This window comes from Olea europaea, unplaced genomic scaffold, assembly GCF_002742605.1.
Source record: "Olea europaea var. sylvestris unplaced genomic scaffold, O_europaea_v1 scaffold1713, whole genome shotgun sequence".
In the NCBI taxonomy this organism is placed as follows: Eukaryota; Viridiplantae; Streptophyta; class Magnoliopsida; order Lamiales; family Oleaceae; genus Olea; species Olea europaea.
In genome coordinates, this window is record NW_019234824.1 from 34,092 (window position 1) to 43,438 (window position 9,347).

The following is a 9,347-nucleotide window of genomic DNA, read 5'->3' on the forward strand; positions in this document are numbered from 1 at the left end:
AGATTAATTGCTAAGGAAACGCAAAAGTCAACGTTGGATGACTGTAGAAAAAAGGCTCTCTATTTTTCCCCCTTTTTTCATTTTTCAAATTTTTTTTTTTTTTTAAATTAGAAGATTAAGGGTCTAGACTCTTTCGAAGGGTTTTTTGGATTGAAGCCTGAATGGTGAAGAATGGAGATAACTTTTTCCTCCCCCCCGGGCTCCCGCCCCCCAAATAATGATTCTTTTTTTTATTTATTTATTTTTTATTTCTGGTATTGGTAAACAGAAAAAAAAAAATAAATAAAATTATCAATCCAAGTTTTGAACAGTGACTTCACTAAATTAAGCATCGTCATCGAATTTTGGCTTTTTGCAAAGTTTAAATTATAATCATTTTTGGTTAAACATACTTTTTATTTACACATTTCTTAAGATTTACAAAGACTAGTCACCTTTTATCCCACACTTCATATGATTCCTTGCTTATATTAGAGTTTAATACCTCGCCTCAAATGAGGCGGGGAATACCGTCCTGTTTCGTAATCGGGGCGGGGATGGGAAATATTTTTCATAGCCTGCTAATTATTTTTTATTTTATTCTATTATGTTTTATATTTTACAATTTAAATTATATATTTTTTAAAAAATTTAAAACTTAGATAAATAAGTAGAAGGGGATTTTTCTAATCCCCAACTCCCTTGGTGCAGTTACATGTTTTAGTCAGATGGCAGCAAAGTAGCTATGTTGAGTTGGTTTTCGAGTATGGCAGGTGCATGGTGGGCGGTTTTGCAGTCGTGGACAAACTTGAAAATTGTAAGGCTGGCTAGCAATTGTGGGTATGTTAATCACGCTTATAGTCACCGACGTTGAGTAGTTACGCCAAATTTTACTGAAATTATTTTCTTATACTAATAGTTACACACTAATGGATACATCTTAACAAGATAAATCGCTCCTTTCCCATTTATTTATTTATTTATTGATTTATTTTTTGTTCCCTAGTGATTTTCCTGGTCAACAGGTTAAAAATATTAATGTTAAATCTTAAGTGGTGCCCTTAAATATTAACGTGATAGCAATGATAGCAAATGAAGTTGTAACTCTTAGTGGGCTGTCAACTGCATGGATTTATATGCATTTTGGTTATGAGACAGAAGATAGAGATTGCGTTGATCTTTGGCTTATAGTGTTTTTACATGGCAAAATGTTGGTTGATTATACGTAATCCTGTGTGCTTTATCGTTTTTGTCCGTTTCATTAATTATCGTGCTTTCGTGTGATTGACGTGACTATTGAAATCAAAGATGAGAGTTCTATTATAGAGTCTGTTTGTCGAAAAGGAAAATCTCGAAGTGATTATATTAAATAATTTTTGTTTAAATCACAAACTTCTCACCACATTAAAAATGTTACAGATGAGATTCGATATGACATCAATTTTAAGAAAAACAAACAATGATTGAGCAAAATATGTAGGAATGCTTCGTAGTCGAATCATAAGCACTATGTATGAAGAAATTATTGATATATGAATTATTTATAATGTATTATATCATAAATTAAGTGAAATATTAATTTAACATGTTATCTCAAGTCGAGACTGACAAAAAAAAAATTAGTTAGCTAAATTAATTTATCCGGTATTTAATATTGAGACTCTACTGTACATGACATAAACTTCTTTTGACTGTTCTAGTATCACATTAGTCAAGCTCACCTAAATTTACACGGAGTTGTATTCGTTTAATTAAATTTATTTTGTAATAAATACTAATGAAATAATTATATTTGCAGTCACTGTACTTTGATCCGATTGAAAATCAGTTCACTACAATTCAATTTGTGTACACTTTAATTTTGTCACCACATTGTCTAGAACAGGACACTAACTTTGCCGTAAAATACTAGCAACTATTCTATGTGCCCGTAAAGATGGCCTAAAAGAAATGAAAAAATCGAATAATCTCCTGTCTGAGTTATTTCATTTATAAGTCTAATGTGAATTGTTTTACTTCTTCTGAGTACCCTCGAGGCATAATTCAGTAGTGCAAAGGATATGAATGAAGTAGTCTCAACCTTGTTGACAGTCGCAATGTGAGAATTTGAATCCTGAGATATAGGATTGGACTTTTTGTGGGCTCCAGTTTACGAGCAAATTTTTGTTCTCTGATCTGAAAGAATACATCTCGCGATTTAGTTCTCTCATGATGCTCAAGGGGTGGGACAGTGAGAGCTTCAAGGTTGGGATTCAACCTGTATTACTTCTTCTGAGTAATATTTTCACGATCACGTGGGATGACCGGTAGTATGTAACGACAATGTCTGGCGAAATAATGTCAGGGAATTTAATAAGGTGGCGGAAATTGAAAATGATATTCAACTTAGACTGCAAATGAAATCAGCCCAACTACTAACTTTCCGTACCCGTAGTATTGGCGTAAATGACCCGCTGAAGGTGGTTAACGGCATGAATTCATATACACTTTGACTTGAGACACAATCCAGAGAGTTCATGATTGTGATCTTTAGCAGCTATATAAGGCCGTGTTCTTTTATTTGACAGAGAAAAAGCTATGCGCGCTTTATAGTTTTCGTCCTTTCCGTTATCAGTTGTGCTTAGTGAAAACCTTTTGGCTAGGTCTCTCTTCTATACTGGAAAATCTCCTCGATACTTTGTTCTTCTTCCCAAATTTTAAACGAGAGCATAATAAAAATAAATAAATGACAAACTGGGATTGAAAATGATTATGAAAAAGAGTAGTTCTATTTTGTCAATTTTCATTTTTGCAGATAGTTTTGATATTTTATTGATGATTATGGGATTCTTGGGGGCTGCGGGTGATGGAATTTCAATTCCATTAATGACATATATCACTGCAAAGCTGATGAACAGCATTGGTGCTGAGAACGCTTCAATCGTTAACTATTTCACGCAAGTCGTTAATCAGGTCCCTCTCCCTCTCTTCTCTCTTAGTGCGTCTGTCTGTACATGCTTTTACTATTATCTTCTGCAAGAGAAACATTGATAATTATATGACCGGTTTCTGTAATTTCTAAATTTGAGAAATAGTTATTGATAGTGATAGTATTTGTTTCTATGAATGTATAGAAATATGAATATTCCAATGTGTTGGTCTACTTTACGTCGTGAAACACACTTTTATGAAAGCTTGTGTCACAGTGTACGTTTCGATACCTTAGTTTGTTTCCTTATCGAGTCATCTAATTGTCGAAGTCGCGAATTGGTATAGTGCATGTCATGCTGATATTGTCACCTGGATTTGGATGTTTTTGGTGACAGAATGCATTGGGATTGTGTTATCTGGCTTGTGGGCAGTGGGTTGCTTGTTTCCTTGGTAGGTCTCCTTTTACCCTTAGATAATATAGTTGAAAGGAGGGTTAGAAATTGAATCAAGTCTAAATTGTTGTTCTCCATAGGGTTATTGTTGGACAAGAACAGCTGAGAGACAGGCCTCACGTTTAAGGACAAGCTATTTGAAAGCAGTACTTAGGCAAGATGTAAGCTACTTTGATTTGCATGTGACCTCTACAGCAGATGTCGTAACAAGCGTTTCCAGTGATAGTCTTGTAATACAAGATGTCATTAGTGAAAAGGTTGGTTGATGTTGTTTCTTTTAATTTTTGTGATTTGATTGTTACGTACGCTAATTAATTCGGTTGCTGAATTCAAAAATAAAAAAATTAAAAAACAGGTTCCAGTTTTTTTGATGAATTTATGGACTTTTGTGGGGGCATATATAATGGCCTTCTTGATGGTTTGGAGGCTAGCAGTTGTGGGGCTTCCATTTTCAGTATTACTTGTGATACCAGGTTTGATTTACGGAAAATCCCTGATGGGCATTGCTCAAAAGATTAGGGATGAATATAGTAAGACAGATACAATTGTGGAGCAGGCTATTTCTTCTATTCGAATAGTTTACTCATTTGTAGAGGAGAGCAAGACTCAAGCTGAGTACTCTGCTGCTCTTCAAGGGACTGTAAAATTGGGATTAAAGCAAGGTTTAGCCAAAGGTTTGGCTATTGGTAGTAACAGCATCGTCTTTGCAATTTGGTCTTTCATTTCTTATTATGGTAGTGCGTTGGTCATGTATCACGGTGCTAAAGGAGGAACTGTCTTTGCTGTTGGTGCCACTATTGCCATTGGTGGATTGTAAGGATTTTCTTCCATTTCTATTCTTATATCACCGTTCTTATTTTTTGACATCAATACTACTGCCTAATTAAGCATATCAAGTCTATGAATTTACTAGTCAATTTTTTTTTTATTTTTATTTTTTGAACAGAGCGTTGGGTACCGGTTTGTCTAACCTTAGGTACTTCTCTGAAGCAATTGCAGCTGGAGAACGCATAATGAAAGTCATATCAAGAGTGCCGAAAATTGATTCAGACAACAATGAAGGCCTAATATTACAAAATTTTGTGGGAGAAGTCGAATTTAAGCACATTGAATTTGCATACCCATCAAGGCCTGAAAGCATTATTTTTAATGATTTCAATTTGAGAATCCTAGCAGGAAAGACAATGGCATTGGTAGGAGGAAGTGGGTTTGGAAAGTCAACAGTGATTGCTTTATTGCAGAGATTTTATGATCCACTTAATGGTGAAGTTCTTCTTGATGGGGTTCCCATTGATAAGTTGCAACTGAAATGGTTGAGATCACAAATGGGACTGGTCAGTCAGGAGCCAGCCCTATTTGCTACCACAATTAAAGAGAACATACTTTTTGGCAAAGAGGATGCATCCTTTGAAGAGGTTATTGAGGTTGCCAAAGCTTCTAATGCTCATAATTTCATTACTCAATTGCCTCAAGGTTATGATACTCAGGTTTGCCTCGCTTGTCCCTCAAAGTTCAACTTATTATAAATTGTTGATGTGGTGTTACGGAATTGGACTCCTTGTATAATCCGATTTTACCCTAATTTATCTATAAATAGGGAGCTGTATTTAAGCTTTATTATTTTCACGAAAAAGGAGAGGAGAGGCTAGAGAACATAGGAGTAGGATCTTCTTTTGGGAAGCTTTGTTTATTTTTTTATCGTTGTAGTGAATTATTGTAGTGGCACGAGAGGACGTAATCTCACATTGAAGTGAACCTTTATGAATTTTGTGTGTTCTTCAATGTTTATTTTTCTTTTTTCAAATTAATTGCTGTCCATGGAATAGATAAGGGTTTATAATTTTCAATAGCTATTGCTAGTAGTAACACTAACATTTAAAAAGCATGCAGGTAGGTGAGAGAGGAGTACAATTATCTGGTGGCCAGAAGCAAAGAATTGCTATAGCAAGAGCCTTAATCAAGAAACCTAGAATTCTACTCCTCGATGAGGCAACTAGTGCTCTGGACTCTGAATCAGAGCGAGTTGTTCAGGAAGCGCTTGACAAGGCTGTGGAAGGACGCACCACCACCATCATAGCACATCGTCTTTCGACCATCCAAAATGCTGACATCATTTCTGTTGTCCAAAAGGGAGAGGTCATGGAGATTGGTTCACACGATGAGCTTATTGAGGATAAAAATAGCTTATACAGTTCGCTTGTCCATCTACAGAAAACTGAGAACAAAAAGGAATCTGCAAATGTAAATAATGTTGGTGCATCAACATCCACTGCAAACGATATTCAAAACCCAGATAGTAAAAGACTATCAATTGTTGGAGAGGCCAGTACAAGAAATGCGACAGGGCCAAGCCAAGATGCTAAGATTGCAACAATTTCCAGTGATCAAGTTCTTCCTATACCTTCATTTAGAAGACTGCTGGCTATGAATTTGCCCGAATGGAGGCAAGCGATATTAGGATGTATAAGCGCAATGCTATTTGGTGCAATTCAGCCAGTTTATGCATTTGCCATGGGATCACTGATAACTGTGTACTTTCAGACAGACCACAACATAATTAAGAAAAAGACGACAATATATTCTTTGAGTTTCCTTGGGTTGGCAATTTTCGCACTATTGATCAACATTTTACAGCATTATAATTTTGCTGTCATGGGGAGTACTTGACAAAAAGAATTAGAGAGAGAATGTTTTCAAAGATACTCAGTTTTGAAATTGGTTGGTTTGATCAGGATGAGAATTCCACGGGTGCCATTTGCTCTAGACTAGCCAAAGATGCCAATGTGGTAAGTTTGTTAACTACTCTTCTATAATGAAGTAACAAATTTTGCTGCTAAGAAGAAAAAATATTGCAATTATTTTCTTCATTATCTTTTTTAATTGATTTTCTGCTACAAAATACATACTAGTAGTTATAGCATGTACTATATCAACGAGTTTAGTTCTAATAGAATTTATTTTAATAGCTTTCCCAGGGTAGAAGAAGTAAGTAAATGTCCAAATCTTTCAAAATGCAAATCTTTTTCAATGGGAGAAATAAGCTTTTTTGGTTTAGTTTGCTCGAAATCTTACCATTTGAGTTATAGGATCATAAACATTCCATAAAAAAATTCGAATTCTAATGGCCGAGATGTGTTTTATTACAATGTCGTAAGAGGATTAGTCAAATGACCCTCAAATTGCCTTATTAAGTGGAGATTGTCTTCAAAATATAGTCATCTATTTGGAATCCATTTAAATAACATCTGTTAACAATTCTTACCATATGGAAACAAGAACTAAGTACTACCTTCATTAGGCATATGTGTTTGAGAAAAACTCAGCGTATTATTAAAATGGAGCATGCTTCAAATTTATGGAATCTAATAACAAATTGGTGTCTCACATTTCTATAGGTTAGGTCATTGGTAGGAGATAGGATGTCACTTCTTCTCCAAACTTTCGCAGCAGTGACCGTTGCTTGCACCATGGGATTGATTATAGCCTGGAGGCTTGCATTGGTAATGATAGCAGCACAACCCATTATCATAATCTGCTACTACTGCAAGCGTGTCCTGCTTAAAAGCATGTCCAAAAAGGCCATCAAAGCCCAAGATGAAAGTAGCAAGCTTGCAGCGGAAGCTGTTTCCAATATTCGTACTGTGACAACCTTTTCCTCACAAACAAGAATTCTACAGATGCTTGAGAAATCCCAAGAAGGCCCACAAAAAGAAAATATTCGCCAATCATGGTTTGCAGGTATAGGGCTTGGAACCTCTCAAGGCCTCATGACGTTAACTTGGGCTTTAGATTTCTGGTATGGTGGTAAACTGGTTGCAGAAAGCTTCATGGGATCAAAAGCACTGTTCCAAACATTCATGATCTTGGTGAGCACGGGCCGTGTTATAGATGATGCTGGAACTATGACAAATGATCTAGCTAAAGGTTCTGAATCAGTAGGGTCAGTTTTTGCAGTGTTAGATCGATGTTCCTTAATTGAGCCAGAGAATCCAGAAGGTTACAAGCCTAATAAGTTAACTGGCCATGTGGAGTTGCAAGATGTTGATTTTGCCTACCCTGCAAGGCCCAAAGTAATGATCTTCAAAGGTTTTTCAATTATAATGGAAGCCGAAAAATCAACAGCACTGGTTGGAGAAAGTGGATCTGGAAAATCAACTATAATAGGTTTGATTGAAAGATTTTATGATCCACTTAAAGGTGTTGTAAAAATTGACGGCCTAGATACAAGGTCATATGACCTAAGGTTACAAAGGAAGCACATTGCACTTGTAAGCCAAGAGCCCACGCTATTTGCCGGTACTATACGTCAAAATATCACATATGGAGCATCAGAACATGTTGATGAAGCTGAGATCATCACAGTAGCTAAGGCAGCAAATGCCCATGATTTTATTACAAGTTTGAAGGATGGGTACAATACATGGTGCGGCGATAGAGGGTTGCAGCTATCAGGTGGGCAGAAGCAACGAATTGCAATAGCACGTGCCATTTTGAAAAATCCCGCGATATTGTTACTAGACGAGGCCACGAGTGCATTAGACTTGCAATCAGAAAAGGTGGTGCAAGATGCACTTGAGCGTGTGATGGTGGGGAGGACTAGTGTAGTCGTGGCACACAGGCTATGTGCCATACAAAATTGTGATATGATAGCTGTTTTGAGCAAAGGAAAAGTGGTAGAACAAGGTACCCACTCTTCCTTGTTAACTAAAGGACCAAATGGAGCATACTATTCATTAGTTAGTCTCCAAAGAACTCCTTGCAACTAATTGATTTCATAGTTTGTTGTTTGAGCACTTAATATTCTACTAAACTATAAGTGGAATGATATTAAAATAACATTCTCATTCCCTTAAAATTCCAATATATAGAGTCGACTTCAGTCATGAGAATAATGCTTAGTTTGTGGAGTTTTCTTTGTTCGATAACTTGAGGTCCTATCTCGATTTTGATGTCCAAATGCTCATTTTTCTCTTTTTCTTGGGAGAATGATATAACCACAAGTTATAAAATCTCGACATAATAATTGATGGCTCACAAGTTCAAATATTGTTTGCATCTCTTTAATTTTAGTAGTTTGTGAACGTTGTGTTGTATTTAATTTAGTTGACACTGTCCCTTGAACTTCTTGAAAATCTATTTAAAGTGGCGGCTTATTAAATAAAATTATGGAACTTTCCAATATCAATATTATTTGGAATCAACTATATTGCTAATCAAGAATCATTACTTTGCGTTCATTGTTGATCGTAATGACCAATAACAATAAATATTGCATACTAACAATTAACATTTGACAATAAATTAGCACAATTTGATTTTGTTGTTGAAAATTTTACAATGGTAACAAAATAAGATTGGCTATCGATATATATTTTGATTTAGTAAATAGATTTTTATTTGATACATTCATTCGTTACAATTATCTATTAAGCATGTTTTGGTGTGGTAATAAATGCTTATAACTTTTGGGGTTCACAACTAAAAAAGGGGTTAAATCCATCAATGGCCACCAAATTTTATACTTAGTGTCACCATGACCATTCAATTTGATTTTGTTTTACCATGATTATCCAACTTTATATTTAGTGTCATCATCATCGCTCAATTTAATTTTATTTCACCATGATAACCCAATTTCATATATCATTTCACCATGACCATCCAATTTTTTTTAACCAATTTCATTAATTTTAAAAGGGTTAAAATGGTAATTTTGCATTATGTATAAAAAATAAATCTTAGAAAAATATAATAAAATAAAAGCTTATTTTAAAAAGTTGCTCAAAAACAAAATAAAAACTCATTTTAAAAAAAGGTTACCTAAAAAAATAAAATAAAATTTTATTTTAAAAAAGTTAAAAATAAGATAAAATAAAATTTTATTTTTTAAAAAAGTTAAAATTTTTTATTTGTTTTTTAAAATTTATTATATATATATATAATGCAAAGTTACTATTTTATCCTTTTTAAAATTAGTGAAAAGAAGTTAGGTGGCCACGATGAAAC

At 34.7% G+C, this 9,347-nt stretch overlaps 1 pseudogene; it reads left to right on the forward strand.

Moving 5' to 3' along the window:
* Positions 1–2,309: 2,309 nt before the first annotated feature.
* LOC111377732 lies at positions 2,310–8,119 on the forward strand (annotated as a pseudogene).
* The last annotated feature ends 1,228 nt before the right edge of the window (positions 8,120–9,347 follow it).